At 50.4% G+C, this 22,820-nt stretch overlaps 1 protein-coding gene across 6 annotated transcripts in view; it reads right to left on the bottom strand.

Annotated features, from left to right (window-relative positions):
- CARD11 (caspase recruitment domain family member 11) overlaps window positions 1-22,820 on the bottom strand; it is a 185,646-nt gene that overhangs the window by 47,612 nt on the left and 115,214 nt on the right. For 2 of the 6 annotated variants that reach the window (XM_067012717.1, XM_059038545.2), the window contains exon 1: window positions 6,614-6,853. The exons of 3 other annotated variants lie outside the window; for them this stretch is intronic. The gene's annotated coding sequence lies outside the window, so the exon portion shown is untranslated. Of the gene's footprint in view, window positions 1-4,948; window positions 5,337-6,613; window positions 6,854-22,820 lie in introns of those variants that run through there. One more of the 6 variants, XM_067012720.1, reaches the window with a different exon arrangement.

The following is a 22,820-nucleotide window of genomic DNA, read 5'->3' as shown; positions in this document are numbered from 1 at the left end:
TTCTTCCATCACCCTCCGGGGAGAATACCAACTGCTGAAATCGGGGAGGTCACCCCGGCCGCAGCAGGGAAGCCACGGAGGAGGCCCGAGGCTCTGGCTTTCCCTGGCTGCGTGGGGCTGCCAGAGCCTCTTTCTAGAAAAGCCTTTGGGGCCGGTCAAAACGCCAGTGCAGGAAGCAGCAGACCAGGCTTTTACATAGATCTCAGAGTTCCGTGAACACCCCGAGGTGTGCAAGGCTTGAGGTCAGAACTGTACTTTCTCAGAACTCAGTCCCCCGGGCAGATTTCCAGGCAGCAGAAGAAAGGAAAGCAGGAGGTGGTGAAGGCTGGTGGGGGGAGGGGGTGATTCTAGGAAGACTCCTGACGCCATCAGCTTAGAGAGTTGGGGGACTGAGGTTCCAAGTGAAGCACCCCCTGCCCCCCCCCAACAAGATGTAACTCCTGCCCTCCAGAGGTTAAAATACATTGTGTTTGTGGGTGGCAAGTGACATGCATTTCCCCACTCCCCCGCGAAGAAAAAAGATGGGGGCCGTGGGAGAAGGACTGCAGGAATTCTACTCTAATCAAACAAAAAAGAATCAAACCAAAAAATCTTTGCCTCAAGAGAGAAAACCTGCAGCTTCTGCTTCCCTGTGTTCTAAAGGAAAGGAATATGGCCCTGGATTCCGCCATTTTTCAGCTGTGTGGCCTCGAGCACGTTGCTTAACCTCTCTGAGCCCCCATTTATTGTTCTGTAAGATCGGACACGGAGCACCTACATCTTAGGGTTGCTGCAGTGCCCACAGGGAGGCACTTAATCAATTATCACTTAGTCCACCCTTTCGGAAGCCCGTGGCAAACTCAAGATGGAGAGAAGTCTCTGCCTTGGCGTTCTGTATAATTACCTCCACACCAAACAGACTTTAGAGAAAAACTTTATAAAGGTCTGTCCTCAACCCTTCTGTCTGGGCTTCTGATTTGCAACTCTCCCACCGGTGTAGTAAGTATCTGTCTACCCTGTTGCTTAGGATCCTCTGGGCAGGACCATCTCCTGCTTCCTTGTACACCCCGTGGTCCAGCAAGTGTCTTTCACAAATAGGCGTCTAATATTTATAAAGTGATTGATTTCCAATGGATAAGTGCTGGCTCTCTTGTTATAGTTTCCTCTCTTCAGTGGATGAGACCTCTCTCTCGGCGGCTGTGGGGAGGGTTTTCACATGACGGCTGGCTGACAGGATCGTATGCCCTCCAGCCATACCCAACTGGTTTTGCTGTGCCTGCAAGTCAGATCTAAGTGCCAATATATCTTGCAGTGTCAGTCAGGGGTGGGCTGGAGTCTAGAATACCCATCCCTCAGACAGAGAAAGACAAATACCATATGACATCGCTTACATGGGGAAGCTAAAAAAAAGGGTACAGATGAACTTATCTACAAAACAGAAATAGAGTTACAGATGTAGAAAACAAACTCATGGTTACCGGGGGGTGGGAGGGGAGGGAGAAACTGGGAGACTGGGACTGACAGATACACACTACTATATATAAAACAGATAACTAATAAGGACCTACTGTAGAGCACAGGGAAGTCGACTCAATACCCTGTAACGGCCTGTACGGGAAAAGAACCTAAAAAAGAGTGGATACACGTAGATGTATGACTGATTCAGTCTACTGTACGCCTGAAACACACACAACGTTGTAAAGCCACTACCCTCCGGTAAAATAATACGTAAATAAAATAGAATACCCATCCCTCCAGCTTCTGACCTACTGGGACAGAGCCATCTGGTCACGAACCATCACCGTCTCCACCGGGTGAACCGCAGAAACGCGCCGCGCGGGTCCTCCATTCCGCTGGGGAGAACCCCCTGCCCGCCTGCACTCGCCCGACACGGCGCAGCAGCGCTACGGCAACCACCGGTGTTTTGCAACGTGCCTCTTCCGTGGGGTACTCCTGGAGTCTGAAGCACCTGCTGCATTTTCTTTTTTTTTTTTTGCAGTACGAGGGTCTCTCACTTCTGTGGCCTCTCCCGTTGCGGAGCACAGGCTCCGGACGCGCAGGCTCAGCGGCCACGGCTCACGGGCCCAGCCGCTCCGCGGCATGTGGGATCTTCCCGGACCGGGGCACGAACCCGCGTCCCCTGCATCGGCAGGCGGACTCTCAACCGCTGCGCCACCAGGGAAGCCCACCTGCTGCATTTTCAAGGAGACCCAGTTCTAGCCACTGGGGCGCTGGGGTTCCGTTTGTGGAATGCCTAATTCTTTGAAAATGGATAAACCCGACACCAGCCGGCATTTTGGGGAGTAGGCCTCACGCGTCACCCCTCACTGTGGGAGGTGACAGGAAGTTTACAGAAACCGCGTCCCCAGCGGACCTTCAGAGGAAACACTGCTGGACCTCAGGCACAAGGCCTGCTCTGCCATGGGTGCCTGACACCCAGTGGGCACTGGCTCCGGATCTGAGGAGGGCACAGAGTGACTCCGGAACAAACCCCCTGGCGGGCGGAGCAGGCAGATCTAAAATGAGACTGCTGTAGGGTGAGAGCTGGTGGGCCTGCCCGCCACGAGATCGCGGGGTGCGCTGGCACCTCATCTAGGACGACTCCAGACGGCGCGGCCCTGCTTCCCAGCAGGAAAGGGACAAGCAAAACGCCGCTGATGGAAAACTGCAGGACACAGCAGCGAGTTTTACTTTTTCACTGGGCAGGAAAACAAGAGAGGCGCCTCACTACCCAGCACATCCACCGGTTCCGAAAAGGACTCCCAGGCAAGCTGAGAGTAGCGCCAACGACCGTCTCCCAATCCTCTGGGACTGATGGCCCAGGCTGGGGCGGCTCCAGACGCCTGATTTTTTTCTATTTCCCCATCGTCTCTGCGTCTTGCGGCAGCATCCTCATTTACCGGAGGCATTTTTAGAAGAACACAGCGCTCTCTTTGCCACTGCTGTTACAACAATAAGCGTTTCCCTGCGAGGGAAGTGAAATCCAAACCAGATTTTCTATGCTGAGACGCTCTGCCAAAGAGATGGCAAGGGAGTAGGCTAGTTCAAATGCATCCGTGAAGCATCCGCTACATTGGGAGTGAAACAGGCTTGGGCATTCTATTAAGCGGCAAGCTTTGGAGAGGGAGAGGGAGAGGGCGAGGGGAGGGGAGGGGGAGGGGGGAGGGGAGGGGAGGGGGAGGGGGGAGGGGGGAGGGGAGGGGAGGGGGGAGGGGGGAGGGGAGAGGGAGAGGGGGAGGGGAGGGTAGAGGGGGAGGGGAAGAGGGAGAGGGAGGGGGGAGGGGAGGGGTAGAGGGGAAGGGGGAGGGGAGGGGAGGGGGAGGGGAGGGGGAGGGGGAGGGGGAGGGAGAGGGGGGAGGTAGAAGAGAGACTCAGAAAGGGTCTCCCTACTCAAAATTAACTCTGGGGTTTTCCCTGGTGGCGCAGCGGTTGGGAGTCCGCCTGCTGACGCAGGGGACGTGGGTTCGTACCCCGGTCCGGGAGGATCCCACGTGCTGCGGAGCAGCTGGGCCCGTGAGCCGTGGCCGCTGCGCCTGCGCGTCCGGAGCCTGTGCTCCGCAACGGGAGAGGCCACAACGGTGAGAGGCCAACGTACTGCAAACAACAACAACAACAACAAATTAACTCTGAAATACACGGCTCTCTCACGGAACGGGGCCCCCTCCCTTGCTTCCACCCGAGCGGCCCGCCAGGTCAACGGGCTACCCCTTCGGGTAGTCAAGGGCTGGCTGTGCTCAGGCGCAGAGGCGAACCGCAGCTCGGGAAGGCTGGCCAGAGCTGCACCCTCCTCCCCCGCGCCCCTTGAAGGGGTGGCTCGGCCACAGGACGGAACTGCCCTGGGGGTGCGCGGGGGCCACGGGCCACGTTCCCGCTACGCCCACCTCCCTCTGCCTGGCCCCCGCCTTCCGGTCCTGCCAGCCGCGAACCCTCCGCACCGGAGATCCTAGAACACGAAGACACCTTCTACACACTGTGGAATACTATTAGGCCATCAAAAAGGAATGGAGCACCGACCCACGCGGGAACACGGACGAAAACACCGAGAGCACATGATGCTGCGCGACAGAAGCCAGACTCCAAGGACACGGATTGCAGGATTCCGCTGATATGAAACGTGCCGGACAGGGCGATGCACGCAGACACAAATCCACCGACGGCGGTGGCCAGGGCCTGCGGGGGAGGCGCGGAGGGGGGGACCGCCGACGGGTGCGTGGGGTTTTACCGGGGGGTGGCGAGAATGGTTTGGCACTAGACGTTAGCCGCGGCTGCACGACACTGTGAATGTGCGAGACACCAAGGAACTGCTCACTTTCAAACGGTTAATTTTGTTATGCAAATGTCACCTCAAATCAAATCACGTCGCGTCGATAAGAACAGCTACGATGGGTCGCCACCCAAGGCCAACCCACCCAAGACTAACCCGAACCCTTCAAACCCTCGGTTCTGGTGAAGAAGTCAGGAAATCGCGGCCGGGGGAGGGGACACCCCGGCGGGGAGGGGCGTCGGGGAGTCACGTGCTCGTCGCGTCCTTCTCCGCCGGCTTTTGAACCTCCGGTTCCGGAGGGCCGGGAATCCGGCGAGGGGCTCCTGAGGGCCCGGGTGTCCGGGACAGGGCGCGAGAGAAGAGGGGCGCCAGAGGGCGGCGGGGCGAGGCCTAGCGGTTGGGGACAGAGAAGAGGGAACCGGAACTCAGACCTTTATTTAGTACCGCAGGTGCGGGGCCGAGAAGAGGGCGGAGAAAGGAAGCGGGACGCCGCGGGGAGGGGGGCGCGTCGGGGGCGGGGCGCCGGAGGGCCGGGGCGAGGGGAAGCCGGGAAGGGCCGGCCGCGTCCCTGCACCCGCGTCGGTCACACCCCCCCTCTGGAAGCTCCCCTGCGCCGCGCACGTGAACCCGAGCAACTTCCTGTAACCCGGCTCACCTGTTTGGAAGGCACACACGAGCCAGAAACGTACGAATACCGAGACTCACGTTTTCCACGTAGCTGTGCGAGATCAGGGGCGTCAGGGAGAGAAGGCAACGTCGCCAAACGTCGCCAAACACGCGGGCTTCCCTTCTGAAGAGGGCCGGTGTCGCCCGCCTCTCTCTGAACGGCCTGCGGTGACAAGGTGTCTTTGATTGAACTTGTCGGCGTTGGAGGCTGGTGGACGTTTCTTTGTCACTTTCTCTGCCACCAGGCACCAGCAAAGATGAGCCCGTGTTTTTCTGATGTTGTATCCTTCCCCCACAGTTGGGATGGAGATAACTTGACCCAGTCTCTGAAAGTAACAGTGATGGCAATGCGGGAATCTTTATGCTCAGAGATCACCTCTAGCTTCTTGCCATGTAAGCGAAAGCTTATGAATCAAGGTGCAAACTGGAAAGGCTTTTTTTTTTTTTTTTTGGCAGGCGCCAAAGGACACAATCAGCAGTAATTAAGGCACCCATCAAAACGGCACACAGACGCTGTAGACGGTTGCTGACTCGAGGCCGTTAGGGATGTTGCGTAGCAAGGGAGTCGGGGGACCCCGCTGCTTTTGTGATCGTTGAACCGCCCGGCAGGCGGTGACATGTCTGCACAGGACGCCTCCACGACCCAGCTGACTTCTTCAAACCAGTGACGTCAGTTTCATTCCCCCACTCCACTCCCCGCCCCCCCCCAAAACTAGACTCCGGTCTCTGATAAGCAAAAGACCCCCAGGGGCTGCTTCAAAAGTTTCTTCAGCCTCCCAGGACTCACTGGATTCCTGAAGCATGTCGTTAGGAAATGAGGAACCTTCTCAGATGTCTCCAAGAGGTACTGCAGGGGCGACGTCCCCCTGGGGGCCTGGCCCTTCTGCCTGCTTGGTAAGCCGTTCGCCCCGCACTGCGCCCTTCCTCCCCGGAATCTGGATCAGACGTCTCCTGCCTGGCCTGGCTCTGCAATCTCTCTCTCTCTCTCTCTCTCATGCCATTTTGCTTGCGGGCAGGGCCTGGGCCTGCGTTAGCTGTTGGACAACGTTTAGCAACAGGCTCGTTTCTCTGCGTACGGAACCTCAATAAACCTCGGAGGAACTGATTGAAAGGTGCTCCCCAGGGAGGGCAGGAACCCCAGAGAGGGCAAGGCTGTGGGGCTGTGAGCTGCCGATAAAGGCAAGGGCCCCAGCTTCTGGGAACAGATGCACACCACACACACTTCCCCTCCACCCAGCTCAGCTGCGGGCATCTCACTCCTTCAACAGGAACACACGCCGGGCACCCGCCCCCACTCCTCGGCCCTCTGCACCGTCCTCCCTCAGAAGAAAGTTAAAAAAAACCAGCACGTAAAAATGAGAGCGTTCTGGTCCAAATCGGTCTTCAGGCATTTATTGAAAGGCTTCTCTGGGCTCAAGTCCACGCTCTGTGCAATCAAAGCTACAGCATAAAATAGCTGCCCCAGCACCCACTGTCGAGTCTCCCGTGTTGTTTGGGAAATTAAGATGGAAAAAGAACACGCGCGGAGCCATGAGAGCTCATGCCTCGGAGGAGAGCACGACCGATCGGCGAGGGGGGCGGCGGGCTCCACGGCAGCCCCCAGACCCGCCACAGAAGACGCTCCCTGACCGAGGGTGTGGAGTCACCAGCTGGGCACACGTGTGTCAGAGTAAAGGGGACAGGCCGGTTGGAAAGTATACTCACGTGTTTGCAAACTAGCTCGGCCCCACGTCTGGCTAGGGGGTCTCTCCGTGGTCCTCTCAAATTCCCTCTCCTCCAGCACAGTGGCTGCCAGGCCCCCAGAAAGCGCTGATGCTGCAGGGGGCAGTGCCTGCCCCCCCCCCCCCGGAAGCTGGCACAACACCCCACTCACAGGCTGCCTCTGTTTTTAGCAGGGGCAGAGGTGTGGGCTGGGGTGGGATGCCATACTTCCCTTTTTATTTTTGTTCTGAGCAGAGGCTGTGGGTGACTTTCTGCAGAGGGGGAGGCTGGGAGAAGAGGAGGAGACTGTGTTCTCTCCGGCAGGGGGCGCGCTGCAGAGAGCGGGAGCCGTGTCTGCCAAGGGGGAAGGTGAGGATGGGAGGGCAGGAGCTCAGCCCCGCCCTTCCTGCTGCCCCTGCAGCTGTGCCGGCCCTCACCCCGGAACGCCAGCTGATGGGAAGTGCGGGGCCTAGAACATTCCAGGGAGGATGCTCCCGTGGGCCTCACGCGGGGCCTCCCAGAGCCAAATACACCGTCACCCTCTTTTCTCCTCCAACATCTCGTACTCCCCGGCCCGCATGCGCCTTGGCCACTGACCCAGCTCCTCTGACAACCGTGTCTTCTCTGCCCAATCCAGCTGGACCTCCACCGCGGGCTGCAGCAGGGCTGGGACCCCCCACCCCCACCCCGGGCAGGCCCTGCAATATAGATGCCTGGAGAAGCACGGGTTGGCAAACCCTCAGCGAGAGCGCAAGTTAGCTTGAGGTGACGGGTGACAGTCGCCTGCCTGCCTGGCCTGTCCGAGCATCCTGCACAAGTAGGTGATCCCTAAAGGTTGACCCCCCCCCCTTTCCTAGAAGCCTGCGAGGCCCCTCTGGTCCCACACACTAGACAGGAGCTTCTCAACCTGTTCTCCGCGGCCCTACACAACAGAGCCCAGGCCGACCAGTGCTGCCTAATCCCTCTACTTGCTAGTCTGTAGCCTTCGGTTCCCTTTCCTTTGCTGAAAAATTGCAGTATGACCAGTAAGCTGCATGCATCTTAAATTCAATGAGTTTTGCAAAGAAGACACCCCGTCACCAAGACCCCGATCAAGAAACAGGGCACGGCCACCACCCGAGCAAGTGCCTTCACGGCCCTTTTCATCCTATTCCCCATATGCCCACCCCAGAGGCAACCACGACTGTGCTTTCTCAGTTTTAACCTTTTCCTGGCACCCAGGAAAATGGATCAGCACGGCCAGCTCTCTCTAGGGTCTGGCTTGTCCCTTTCTGTCCACTGATGTGTGGACCACGGTTTATCTATTTATCTGCTGATGGACATTTAGGTTGTTGGCCCGACTCGTCTGCTGGGACGTTCCTGTACGCATCTTCGCGGGGGCACGTGTTGTCGTGCCTTCTGATGGGTCGTCTGGGAGGTGCACGCTGAACTCTGTAAGAAGTCCCCACTCCGTTTCCCGAGAAAGTGGCCCTGTCACCCTGCCTTCCCACTGGGGGTCGCTGGCAGGTGGGTGTCTGGTGAGAGACCCCCTTCCTGGTTCACAGGCGGCTGCCTTCTCGCTCTGTCCTCACGTTTCCTGAGCTCGTGGAGGGCGGGGGAACTCTGCTGTCTCTTCTTCTTCTAAGATCACTAATCCCATCACGAGGGTCCCCCCGAGACCTCATCTAACCCGCATCTCTCCCGAAGGCCCCGCCCCCAAGTACCATCCCGCTGTGGGTTTGGGCCTCAGCATGTGAACTCGGGGGCCCCGCGTTCAGCCCGCAGCCCGTGAGAAGCGGCGGGAAGTGCTGCCGGTTTGGCTCGTCCGCGCGGGACGAGGGGGGACTCGCTGTACCTCGCGTGGGCCCAGGGCCCCCTCGTTACCTGCTGTGCTGCGTCACTGGGGCTTCGTCAATGGAGTGACGACTCCCCGAGCCAATCGGTGGGAGGGAAGCACAGCGTGAAGATTCAGTCTCACGTGGTCAGAGCCCACACGCATGGAGTTTCAGAGCTGGCAGGGTTCTCGGGGGCCGTTTCAGGCACCAGCGCCGCCTCGCGCACTCTAGGGGCCGGAAGGACCCAAGGTGAGATGAAGGACCGGCCGAACTCCAACCCTGCGAGAACGGCTCCGTGCCTGCTGGGCCCTCCGTCCGTGTTCTCCCCTGCGCCCACCCCCGTGGAACAGGGCCCTCTGCTCTCCGTGTTGCAGAAGACGGTCGCAGGTGGAGGCGTCGGACGCCGGGCCTGGGACCCCCAAAGGGGTGAGGGGAGGAGGAGGGACTGACGGTGGTCTGCCTAGCACACTGACCTTCCATCACCACCACCCCCCCCACACGTCGGAGAAAGCTGATCCTTCCAAGCTCGGGCAGGACAGGCAGCAAGTCTGACATCGCCAAAGGCAAGCGGAGGGAAGCTGCCCAGTCTCGGGGGAGATTTCAGGGGAAAGGACGTCCAGCCACGTCCCCGGGGGGGACCAGATGCCCTCGAAGTCCCTTCCAACTCTGGGATTCTGAAGCGCGCCCCGTCGGAGAGACCAAACGTGGATGGCAGAATTGTTCCACGACTGGGTGAGGAGATTCCCACTGGGCTCGTCAAGGGCCCACAAGAGAGATGAAGCCAACATCCAAGGGCCCAAGGAGCTGGATCCTTCCAGGAAGAGGGGTTACTCGAGGCCACGGTGGACAGGGTGCCCGGGGACCCCTCGGAGAAGCAGCAGTAACCAAGCCACACGTGAAAGGAAGTGGCGTTGAGCGTTTCCTGCACACACACCTGGGGAGGTTGGAGCCTGAGCCTGTGGGGGGTGATTTTTCTAGCACGGCGAGAACAGAAAAGAACAGAAACAGCTGGCTCTGCAATAGAAAACCGCCTCACGGGAGCTCGGTGACCCCGGAGTCGAAACACAGCCGACGTGGACCGGCGGCTTCGGTGTAGGAACCTCGTCCCAGAGCCCCGTCTTTCCCGCCGGCGGTCCGCCGAGGCCCAGTCCTGCCCAAGGACCTGGGTTCAGCCTCCTCCCCGCGCTGTTTGCTTATTTATCTCCACCTTGAAACCGCGGTCCTGAACAGCACAGGCCCTTCACTGCTGACTCAGTTGCTGGAGCCAGAACTCATAAAATCCTATTTCGGAAAAGGTCCGATGGTTTTATTTTCTGATCATAAATATGAACTTTAATTAGCAGCTTGCTAATTAGCCGTTGCCGTGGAAACAGAGAGGGGGAAGAGAGCATATCCCGTGAAAAACAGAGCCGGCCTCCCGCTAACTCTCGCGTCTCCCTCTCCCCCCCTCTCCCCCCTCAGCCCCTGCAAGGCCTGGAGAGCAGAGAGGCCGTCTCGGCCGGAAAGGACGGGGCCCGGGAGCTCACTCAGGCAGGCACAGAGCTGCATGTGGCCGTGGGCTCAGATGTCTCCTCCCTGGGTTGCTGAGAAGTTCCCGGGCACGCTGGCCTGGTCAGAGGCCCGGCTCTGTCTGCCCGGCAGAAGGAAGGGGCTGGGAAGAAAGTGGAGTCTTTGCCAAGAAGCTGAAGGAAAAGCCACTAGAGCTTCGAAAGAGCCCAGTGACTCTCCTGGACGCTGAACGCTGGTGGGCAAGTGACTTCATGGTGCCCGCACTTCACAAAACACGCCAGACCCGACACCCACCCCGTTCCTCCACCCGCCCCTCCTCGGTTCCTCTATAAATAGGAGCCCATAAATAACATATAAACAGCTTATCTATAAAACGGCAATAGTAACGCCCACAGTTGGCAGAATTTTAGTGATGGTTAAACACGTTTCTAAAGCACCTGCCTGGCATATAGTAGATGCTCAATTAATGGGAGCGTCCATCGTTATCATCCGTGTACGAGTTCATTAGTTAAACCCAGAGTCGAGAACTTACTAACATCTGACATCCCATTAAGAAAAATGGACTATTGCAAGCATTACCCAAGAAGCTGAGGTTAAAACGTGATTGTTAATTTCCTAAATATGATGGGGAAAAATCCCAGTCCGTATGGTTGGTGGTGAAATGAAAGTGTGTTCTGCATCACAGTGTCTAAAATCCAAGCATGTGTGGATGGTGTGGGACGTGTGTCCTTTACAGGACACGGGAGCAGGTGCCTGGACTCCCAAACACGAGTACCTGTTAGATGTGAGAAAGGGCCACACCCTCTCCCGATGGAGTCTGCAACATTAAACTTTAGACCTCCTCTGTACTCGAGGCACATGAGGTTACACTCTCGAAAAAAGTTTATGGCAGAAGGTAAGAGAGTTTAAGGGTTGTTTTCTTGCTTACTTTGTTCTTTTTCTTTTTTTTTTGAAATGGAAGATTATTGCCGTTCTGCTGGCATTTGGGTTCCTGAACAAATAAGAAGAGCACATGTTTTGGCTCCTTGTGGCTCTATGGGGAATTCTCCTAGGGTCACGGCTGAGATTTCTGGGATGCCTGATGCCCCCCGCATATAACTGTCAGCCCCAGCAGGTGCAGGCAATTTCAAGGGTGAAATGTTACAGATAAACTAAGTTTGTGTAAATCCAACCCTCCTCTCTCCACTTACTGGGTTTAGCACCGGGGGCTCCCCTGTGCTACAAGCATCAGCTGACTCCTCAGGGAGGAGCTGTCCTGGGTGAGCCCTGGCTCCCAGATTCGAAGTCCTCACTAGCGGGAGTGCTGTGTGCGGGCCCACAGCCTCAGCACCACTTGGAGCTTGTTGGACCTGCAGTATTCCAGGCATCGCCTCGGACCTTCTCAGTCAGAGCGTGCATTTTAAGAAGCTCTCCCGGCGGCTGACCACACACGCAGCAGCACTGCTCTCTTTCCTCACTGTTGGCAGAGACATCGGTTGTTGACTTGGCTGCTCACCCCCTTCTAAGCTCCTAGAACCTTCTAGACACATGCTGGTCTCTCCTGGCTCACACCCTGCCTGGTCTTTGATGGTGTTTCCCATTTTGGCTCTACACACTTGGGGGTAACCGAGCCCCCAAGTCGGACCAGGTCTTTACACTTCATCCCGCAGTGCCCCTCACTTTGCTGTGGCCTTGCTAGTGGGCCCCAGATCCCTGGACACGCTGACACTTCAATGGTACATTAAGTCCACTCCTGACTGACAGCTCCGCCTGGAAGCAACTTCCAGGACAGGCCTGATGGCTCTGCTACCCACCACCGAGCTCTGCTTTCAACAGTCATCTTCCAACCTCTTAAATGGGCTAAGGAAGAACACTGCTTACTTGCAGCTAGCCCTTCTGTAAAGTGAAGGCTTCTGCAAAGTAAGAATTATGCCCCACAAGTATTTCTTATAAAAATCTAATATTTCGTACAACGAGACCTACTTCATTGCCAATCTTTTATGATAGCCTCTTATCTGACCTGGTGCGTTCAGATCAGTGGTGAGGTTTGTGGAAAGTAACATGTTATGAACAACAGTGAAAACACTGAAGAATTATAAAATGGAACAACATATTTGAAACAACTGTTTGTAGACACTGAACAACAGGGGGTTCAGGATAATAACCCTGATGGAAGGTAAATTGATGACGTAAGCCTCGTGATCACTGGCTTTTCGCCTGGATGCACTTTACATACCACGGGGCAGAGGGGGGGAGCCCAAACTGTGGTGACAGTCCAGAGTACGGGGATGCTGAGGTCTGCAATTTGGGAGGAGGGGTACCAAGAGGAGGGAGGTACACGGGAGAAATAGTGTTTGGCTGAATACTAAACTGCACATGCACAAGTAAGACTCCATGAGCTGAGCAGAGAACAAGTACCAAGAGGCTGTGAACCGAGAATTTTCATATGACACAAGACAGACAAATGCTGGGGTTCCAGTTAGCCAGATTTGGAAGACCTCACTGGGTCCCCTGAGAATTCAGAGCCCTAGAAAGTCCACGCCTGAAGAGCAGGGCTACTCTAACTCCAGAATACGGACCCCTCTAGATGTAACCAACAAAGTTTGAAAGTAAGTTCCAAAAGAATCAAGCCTATTCACACATAACTATTTGCCAGATCAAAATTTATCACTACTTATGGGCAACAAAATCCAGAAACTTGGCATCCACAATGACGAGAATTCAATAAAAAATTTTTGCTATACATGTGCATAAGCCAACCAATTACAAGGAGAAAAACCAGTCAACAGAAATGGACCCAGAAATTACAGAAATGTTGAACTTTGCATACAAAGACCTTAAAACAGCTATTATAAGTATGCCAAAGATTTAAAGGAAATATGAACGGAATAAGGAAAAAGTTGTGAAACAAGAACTAGCCAAACGGAAATTCTAAAGCTAAAAGTTAGAATATATGAATTACAAATTCAATAGATGGGCTTAGCAACCATTTGGACATTGCAGAAGAAAAAAATCAGTGAAATTGAAAAAAGGGCAATAGAAACTACACACCTAAGGCATGGAGGGGGAAAAAAGACTAAAAAGGATGAGCAGAAAATCAGTGAATTGAGGAATAATATCAAGTGGTTTAACATTCATGTAGTTAGAGTCCTGGAAGGAGAGGAAAAAGAGAAATCATGGAAGAAAAATCACTTTAATTTTTTTCCCCAAATTTAATGAAAAATATCAACCCACAGATCCAAGAAATTCAATGAACTCTAAGCAAAATAAACATGAAATCATACATAAGCATATCATAAACTGGTGAAAATTAAATATAAAAAGAAAATCTTAAAAGCAGACAGAGAATAAAAGACATACTACATACAGTGAAACAGGGATAAAAATACTGGTCACTCCTCCTAATGAACAATATCAGAAAGAAGACAATGGAACCACATCTTTAAACTGCTGAAACAAAAGGCCAACTTGGAATTCTTTATCCAGCGAAATACCTTGCAAAAATAAGATGACATAAAGCCTCTTTGTTTGATAAATCAGAAGCTGAGAAAAAATCCATCATCAGCAGACCTGCAGTATAAGGAATGTTAAATGATATTTTTCAGACTGAAGAAATATGAAGCCAGATGGAAACTTGCATCTGCACAAAGGACTGAAGAGTGCCAAAATGGTAAATACATGAGTAAAGATAAAATTTCTTCCATTTGCAATTTCTTAAGAACATAATTAATAGCTTAAAGCAAAACTAACAACAATCTATTGTGCAGTTTATAACATATGTAGAAATAAAATACATGACAATCAATAATCACACAAGGGATGAGAGAGGGTTAAGTGAACATATACTGCCATAAGTCTTGACACTATATGCGAAGTGATGTAATATTAATACAAGGTAGGCGGTGGTAAGTTAAAGGTGCATTGTATAAACCATAGCACAACTGCACATGTACACAAATAAAACAAAGAAATAGGCTAACAAGTCAACAGAGGAGATAAAGTGAAATATCAAAAAGACCTTGATTCATCCAAAGGAAGGCAGAAAAGGAGGAACAAATAAAACAAAGAATGGACGCATCAAAAAGAAAACACTTAGATGGTAAATGTAAATGGATTAAACACTTCAATTAAAAGGCAGAGATTATCAGAGTGGCTTAAAACATTATTCAACTATATGCTGTTTATAAGAGACTCACTTTAAAGATAATGACACAGATAAAGTAAAATAAGGAAGCACTATTCATAAAAACTGGAATGGATACATTAATACCAGAAAAGCAGACTCCAGGAAAAAGAGTATTATCAGAGATAAAGAGGGACGTTTTATAATGATAATGGAGTCAATTCATCAAGAAAATATAACAATTCTGAATGCACCTAATTACAGAGCTTCAAAACACATAAGGCAAAAATGGATAAAATGGAAAGAATTAGATAAATCCATAATTACAGTTGTAGATTTCAACATTCTTCTCTCAGTAACTGTTAGGACAGGTAGATAAAAATTAAGAATATAGAAGATTTGAACAACACTAGCAACCAACTTGAACTAGCTGACAGTTATAAAACACTCCAGCTAACGACTGCAGGATATCGGCAGAATACATATGCTTTTCAAGTGAATATGGGACAGTCACCAAGACTTTTGGTTGGGCCATAAAATGAGTTTCAATAACTTTAAAAGGATAAAAATTGTATAAAATATGTTCTCTGACAAAAGGGAGTTAAATCAGAATTTGATAATTAAATGTCAGTATCTGGAAAATCCCTAGATATTTGGAGATTAAATGATACCGTCCTAAATAACCCATTGATCAAAGAAACCAAAAGGAAAATTTGAATATGTTTTGAACTGAATACAAATAAATACAAAATATCAGACTTTCTAGCATGCAGCTAAAGCAATGCTTTTAGGGAAATTTATAATTTTAAATGCTAATATTAGAAAAGAAGAATGATTTTAAATGAATCATCTAAGTTTCTACATTAAGAGACCTGAAAAGCCAAAGTAAGTAGAGAAAAGATAATAAAGATAAGAGTGGAAAGCAATAAAATAGAAAATATAAGAGCAATGTGGAAAAACCAGTGAAATCAAAAACTTTGAAAAGATCAACAGAACTGATAAACCTCTAGCTAGACTGATTAAAAAACAGAGAAAACAAAATCACCAATATCAGAAATGAGAGATGAGCTATAACTACAGATACACCAGGAACTGAGTGGATATTATGGAAATATCATGAAAAACCTTATGACCATAAATTCTACATCACTGATGATGAGCACAAAAATTACTCAAAAGACATACATTCTCAAAATTGACCTAAGAAGAAACAGAAAAATCTGAGTTAGCCCTTTTTCTGTTAAAGAATTTGAAGTTATTATCAGAAACCCTTCCACAAAGAAAGCCCTAGACTCATATGGCTTCATTGGTGAATTCTATCGAACATTTAAGGAAGAAATAACACCAATTTTACATGAACTCTTACAGTAAAATAGAGGGAGAAGAAATACTTCCCATCTCATTTTATGTGGCCAACATTATGCTGACTCCAAAACCAAACAAAGGCATTACAGAAAAAGAGAAGTATGACCAGTACCCCTCATAAAGATAGATGCAAAAAAATCCTTAACATAATTTCAGCACAAAATTTCAGAAGTACAGAGAAAAGATTATACATCATGACCAAGTGGGACTGATTCCAGGAATGCAAGACTGGTTCAACCTTTGAAAATCAACCAATATAATTCATCCTATTAAGGGAATAAAGAAGAAAACAACATATGATTATTTCAATAGGTGCAGAAATCATTTGGCAAAATTCAACATCTATTCATATTTTAAAACTCTCAACAAACGGGAATAGATTGCCCTCAACCTGACAACAACTATCCTCATACTTTGTGATGAAAGACTAAATGCTTTTCCTCTAAGATTGGGAATGAAGCAAGGATATTCATGCTAAGCACTTATACTCAACACTGTACTAGGGTTTCTAGATAGTGCAATAAGGCAAGAGAAAGAATGAAAGGGAACAAAAACTGGAAAGCAAGACGTAAAACTGTCATTATTTGTAGACAACATGATTGTGTATAGAAAAGTAATACAAAGGAGTCTATAAAAAAAGAAACCTACTATCAGAATCAGTAATAATCAACAACTACTAATTATCATACAATAATTTAGCGAGAACACAGGATACAAGGTCAATATACAAAAATTTTTTAAAACCTAATATCAAAAAAAAATACTTAGGATTTAAATATAATGAAAGAGGTGTAAAATATCTACCTTGAAAACTACAAAGAATTGCTAAAAAAAGTTAAAGAAGCCCTAAATCAAATGGAGGGATATATCATGTTCATGGATTGGAAGACTCCTAAATATTACTGCCAGTTAGGTCCAAATTGACCTAGAACTTCAATAAATTCCAATCAAATATCAACAAGCTTTTTTGGTATAGTATAAACAAATTCCAATAATTTATAATAATTCCAATATTTATTTAGAAAGGAAAGGGACTTTGATAGCTAGAACAATTTTGAAAAAAAATATTGGAGGAATACATATAAATATATGTATTAATTATATATATTTACATATTATATATTGTATTATCATTTATACGTTATAAATATTTTATAGATAAATATAAGTACCCAATTTCAAGGTTTACTGTAAAACTATAATCATCAAGACACTGTGGTTTTTGTGTAAAGATAAGTAATAAATCAATGAAACAGAAGAGTGAGTCCAGAAATAGATCTACAGCTATATAGTCAATTTATTTTTGACAAAGTCACCAAAACAATTCAAAGGTGCCAGGAAAGTCTTTTCAATAGTTGGTGCTATAACAACTGGATATCCATTTCATGGGAAAAAATAAACCTCAACTCCTATGTCACATGGGACACTAACAGTAATTCAAAGTAGATCACAGATTTAAACATAAAATCCAAAATTACAATGTTTCTAGAAGAAAAAAGAAGACTACCTTTACAACCTTGAGGTGGGCAAACATTTCCTAGACAAGAGCCAGAAAGTACTAAATACAAAACTGAAAAAAAAAATGAATAAATTGGACTTCATCAAAACAAAAAAACTTGATAAATGGAAAACTGCTCATCAAAAACACTAGTAAGAAAATGAACAGGTCAGTCATAGAAGAAATATTCACAGTATAAATGTTTGATAAAGGACTTGTACCCACAACATATAAAGAACATAAAGAAAAACTAAAAGCAACAAGTTAATAAAAAGAGGACAAAAGACTTGGATGAACATTTCAGAAGGGAAGAAATACAAATGGCTAATAAGCACTTGAAGAAGAGCTCAAGATCATCAGTCATCAGGGAAGTGCAAATCAGAATGAGATACCCCCAAACAACCAGCAGAAGGGCTAAAATTTTTAAACCGATGACATCAAACGTGGTGAGGACGTGGAGCAACTGGAACTCTCTAACACAGCAGATGGGGCTGTAAAATAGTACAGCCACCTGAGAACATAACTTGGCAGTTCTCATAAAATCAAACATACATCTGTAAAGTCTGCAGGAAAGAGGGGTGGGCTGTGCTGGGGGGAAGCTCCCATCCACAGAGAGAGCCAAAGGCTGGGCCTTTTGCTCTGGTCAGAGTTAGTTGCCTTTACCTCTTCTCTTTGAAGGAGTTAAGGCCGTTTGCTTTCGCCATAGAGGAATTAACCTTGGCAGGGTGAATAATTGATCCTCAGCTGGGGAACCTCCTGCAGGTTTGGCTGCAGAGCTGGTTCTCAGTAAACCTGCCCTGACACCCCCTAACACCCCACCCCTCTTACTTCTCCAGGCAGGAGGGCCAGCCTTCTATCCACCAAGTACTCAAGAGTCTTTATGTCTCTTTAATCTCGTCCCATCAAGACCCTCTCTCAGGAAAGGCACGGAGAGGGGAGACTCAGAGCCACCAGGTGCCTTCTCCAGGTGGAGCGGGCTCACCGCCCCCCCCCCCCCGCCCCCTGGATGCAGATATTCCTGTGCACGTTAATTCACATGAATTCCCTGCCCAAGTAACACAGTGGGCACCGGCCAGGCCCCATCCCTGCTCAGGTCCGTCTGGCTCAGCAGCTGGTCATCTCTTCTATGAACGCTTGTTCCGGAACCACGAAAACAGCTATGCCCGACTGAGGGTTTTCAAACATCAGGGATCTGAGTGTGTGTGTCGGTGGGGGAGGGGCAGAACTTTTCCAGAAAAGGAGGGGCCTCGAAAACGTAACACTGTTTACACACGAGAAAACGTATGTGTGAAGGGTTGAGCTGCAATCGTGTCCACACATGAATGCCAGACGGAGCTCAGAAGTCTGCACGAATGTTTAAAGATGCCCACCTTAAAAATGCTGAGTTCTCTGTTGGTAACTGTATTGGTCAGCTCACCCTGGACTGGGCAGCTTAGACAACAGATACTGATTTTCTTACAGTTCTGGAAGCTGGAAGTCCAAGGTCAAGGTGCCAGCGGGGTTGTTTTCTGGCGGGAGGGGGTCTCTTAGCTTGCAGACGGCTGTTCCCATTGTGTCCTCACATGGCCTTTTCTCTGGGTGCATTTACGCGTGGGGTCTTTTCCTCTTCTCATAAGGATGCCAGCCCTACTGGATCAGGGTCCCGCCATTATGACCTCATTTAACCCTAACTGCCTCCTCAAAGGCCCCGTCTTCACATACAGTCACGTTGGAGTTTAGGGCATGAATGTATGAATTTAGGGAGGGACACAGTTCAGTCCCTAAGCACTTAACTCAACATCCCTCCTCTTCCTCCAACACGACGGGAGGTATGAACCAAAATAGACTCTTTTAAACAAAGGAGACTTCACTGATGACACCCAAATGAACACAGTCCTTTAAGACAGCCTTTCCAACAATGCTGCAACTGCTCAACAAATTTGATGGCAACTCCTTTGAAACGCTCTCAGTGAGTTTACAAGCTACAGTCCCAAAGCTTGAAAAACAATTGCAAAAGGAGAGGACTCCAATTATTTTGTGTGTGTGTGACATCATCCCTGGAAAAGGCATAGAGCCCACACAGCAGCCGTGCCAAAGTATTTTAGCCGTGCCTGTGTCCACTTGGCAGACTCCTACACACCCGTCAGGGCCCAGAGCCACCACTGCCTGAACCGCCTCCCCCCGCCCAGCAGCAGTGTGGCTCCCTCCCTCGTGTCTCCCAAAACCCGACTTAGAGAACAGCATCTGTCACATCGGGTTGTACTCTGCCCGCGTGCCTTCTCCATTCAAGGATCTGCCCTTGAGGCAGGAGACCCTTCTTTTCACCAGTGGAACCAAGGCCTTCATCGATCAGCTGCCTTCCCTTCCCTGTCCCACTTCCCTGCTCTGTGACCCCAGTTCAAATCCTCGTCTCATAGACCACTTTGGAGGAACCCAGATGACGTCATGGTCTGGAACGGGAGACAGAGCTGTGGGCAGGTGAAGCTGAACTCAAATCCCAGCTCCAACCAAGGCTCATTGGATTCAAACCAGACAACGCACACAAAGCCCCACCCCCCAACCTTAAACCAGGCAGATGGACACACGCCATTTCTCAGGGAGAACACAGTCGGGAAGCCCTGAAGCTCCCTGCAGCCCAACCCGCGTGGGAGGGAGAGCAAGGCCCTGGGCTGGTGTGGGTGGGCAGAACTGGCCGAAGTTTGATGCCACGTCTTACTGGGGGCTTGTGTGAACTCAGTGAGCCCTGAGAGCAGCAGGCCCCCGGCAGGGAAGGCGGCTGCCGCCACCTCCCCGTGCCGTGAGAAACAAGCTTCCCGGAGCGGAGACACCCCGCGTGGCCGCTCCTGGGGGCTCTGTCTAGGAACAGGATGGTGGTCTAGGCCCTGGGCTCTGAGCTCACGCTGTAAAGTGAAAAGATGGAGTTATTTTTATTTCCATGAAAAATCGAGCCGCCAGGGTCTACTTCCCCCCGGGAAGGATCAGGAGGGAAGTTCGAACTTGGAACTGTAGAAAGAGCTCCGTGGCGGATCCCAGTTCTATGAACGGCTACTTGTGGCCATTTTAAAATGTGACCCCCAATTCCCTGTCACTCTTGCCATCAACAGGTGGGGCCTATGTCTCCTGCCTTGGGTCTGGGTTCCGCAACTCGCCGATCCATACCAGAAAGTGGAGTGACGCTGAGCCAGGGCCTGGACCCAGGCGGTAAGAAGCCGGCAGCTCCCACGGCCTGTGTCTCGGGACACCCGCTCTGAACACCCGGCCACCGTGCTATGAGGGGGCAGAAGCAGCCGGGGAGAGGCCCCCGTGGAGAGGAAGGGGGGCTCCCAGCCCTCAGACCCAGCTCCCAGCCCACGGCCACGGAGTGCGCTATCTCGCTTCTGGCACGTGGCGCAGACGCGCTTTTCCAGCCAAGCTCAGCCCGCGATGCAGATTCGTGAGCGAAATACATTGTCACTGTGGGTCAAAGTCATTCCGTTTTGGAGTGGTTTGTACGCGACGGCACTTAACCAGAACACCAACTCTGTGGCCTCAGACAGACGCTTCACTTCTCCAGACCTCAGAGTCCTGAACGGTAAAGAGAGCAGGATTCGAAGCCTCCCAGCGCACCTTGCAGCTCAAATAGTCAATGCATTCTGTGCACGTGAATTATCTGTTTCCTGGGTTTATCATAAAACAGAATACCCTTTCTCCAGTTCACTGAAAAATTCCTTACGTGTACAAGCACACTCGTGTCAGGGCTTCTCAAACGTTAAGGTCTAATCGTCTCGCCCAGGGATCTTGTCGGATGCAGACTCTAATACAGGAGGCCAGAGGTGGGGTCTGGGAATCTGCATTTTAACGCAACGCTGGGCCACTGATAGCATTTTGAGTTGGCAACGCCTTTGTCCCTTTGTCGCCAACAGCAGTCATTAGACACGGGACTAAACACAACACATAAAGGCAGGATCTCATTTAATCCCCATGACAATGCTATGAGGAAGGTTTTCGAGAATCATTTGCACTCGACAGGCTGGAGACCCAACGTCTGGAGGGGTCAGGTGACTTGTCCGAGGTCACAGCTAGTGAGCAGTGTGGCCACGGTCTGAATCTGGGTCAGCTCACAGACGCACATCCCCCCGGCCGCCCTCTTTTAAACACCAGGTGACATGAGATTAACCGTTTTGGGGGGGTTCAATCTCCCCTCCTCGTGCCTGCGGCTAGCCAGCTGGGATGAAAGGAAGGACAGAAGTGGTGACACATCCAGAATAACAAAACGGAGTTAAAGATAGAGGTGACTTTTTCAGGTTTCCTGTCCCCAGCTGTGATTAATTTACAGCTTTTTACATGCTAATGTTTTCCCCGCCTTCTGCCAGTAAAAAATAACCAATATGCTTTAATACCTAGTTATTATGCATCCTTTCAGATATTTGGGTTTTGATTCTTCGCGGCAGTTCAATCACAGTGAATTTCTTTAATCAGGACAGCTCCATTAAGAGTCCCCTCCAAGGACACCCTGGCAGGGCGGCGGCAGTAATGGATGATGGTGACAAGGGAGAGTGGGGACCCGAGACAGGGGACGTTAGTGGCCGTGAGGAAAAGAAAGGGAAACCGTACTGAAAAACACCACCAAATTACGTTTAAGTAACCTTAAGGTTATGACACCGACCAATAAACCAAGAAGCTCAAGAGTTACGGCTGACGCGCCATTCGTAATGCACTTTCCTTGCCTTTGCTGTTCCTGCAACAGACACGTGGGACCGCTTCATCACCGTCCCGAAGTGCAGGCTCCCCTCTTACGCTGGAATGAGTGGACAAGGGCTCGCCAACCCTGACTGTGTATTTGGGGAAGTTCCCTTGGAGCTCTCTCCATCTACACTTCCTCAAAGTGTTTTTCAAGCAACCAAGGCCAAAGCCTACACCCCAAGCCTGGTTAGAAGAAGAATTTCCTTCTGAAGAAGTTGTCCTTTGCCCGAGGACCCCAGAACTCTCTGGCCATCTTGTCCTTTGTCAACACAAAACAACTCACATTCTTCGGGGCCCACTGAGGACCAGACATGACAAGCTCCATTCTGCCCTGCGGCCACTTTCAGAATGCAAGCGTCACTCCTCTGGGCCCTGGTGTGGCCACCTGGGCCTGCGTTTGTCAGTCCTCTGCCTTTTCAGGCCTCTGCCTACTCCCTTCATTACAGAACAAGGAAGCCTGTCCCCGAGGGGCAGTGCTTCTTAACTTTCTGAAATCCATTTGGTATCTGGAACCACTTCCAGAATGATGTTTTTAAATACAGGAAATAACATACAGAGGATTACAGATTAGTATATTGAAACAGAATTATCAAGTACTTTAATAACTGTGTATTTTTAATATGTGTGCCTCCTTATTAATGCATGAAATAATATCTAGCACTGACTGAGGCCTAACATTACTGCTCCGATTTTCAAATAGGGGTAGACAAACAATATCCCGAGGTATCTGCAAAAACCGTTAACGGGATATGATTTCTGTGGGCGACAAAGTTAAAAGTGCCTCTGATACTACTATGCCTTGTCACCTGAATCCATGATGGAAGGGAATGGCGTATTTTCGTTAGAGTTAGTGAAAATGAACATGTAACGTCTTCCATCCAAGTGCGTGGGCCTCCTCCTGAATGCTCTCTGCGGATCCCTAGGGGGGCCTTTGAGCTCCAGGTTAAGAAACCCTGCCCCAGGGGCCCCACTCCTCCCATTCCCTTGTAAGCACTCACAGAACCACCTGTCTTCCCTGCAGGAGCCCAAAGGTCAGGAACCCCATCTGTCTTCTTCGAAGCGGGCACACGATGCCTGGCTAAGTGCCCGGCATCTCTGCAGATGCAGGAGAAGTACAGATGCGTGATGACTCGGGTGCAGCTTTTCTGTACGTCCGTGCAGCTTCCTGGTGGCTCCACGAGAAAGGGGATGGACCCTGGGGGGGTCTTCCCATTTGCCTCT

Source organism: Kogia breviceps, chromosome 14 (assembly GCF_026419965.1).
Source record: "Kogia breviceps isolate mKogBre1 chromosome 14, mKogBre1 haplotype 1, whole genome shotgun sequence".
In the NCBI taxonomy this organism is placed as follows: domain Eukaryota; kingdom Metazoa; phylum Chordata; class Mammalia; order Artiodactyla; family Physeteridae; genus Kogia; species Kogia breviceps.
This window is presented reverse-complemented; position numbering and strand designations above follow the sequence as displayed.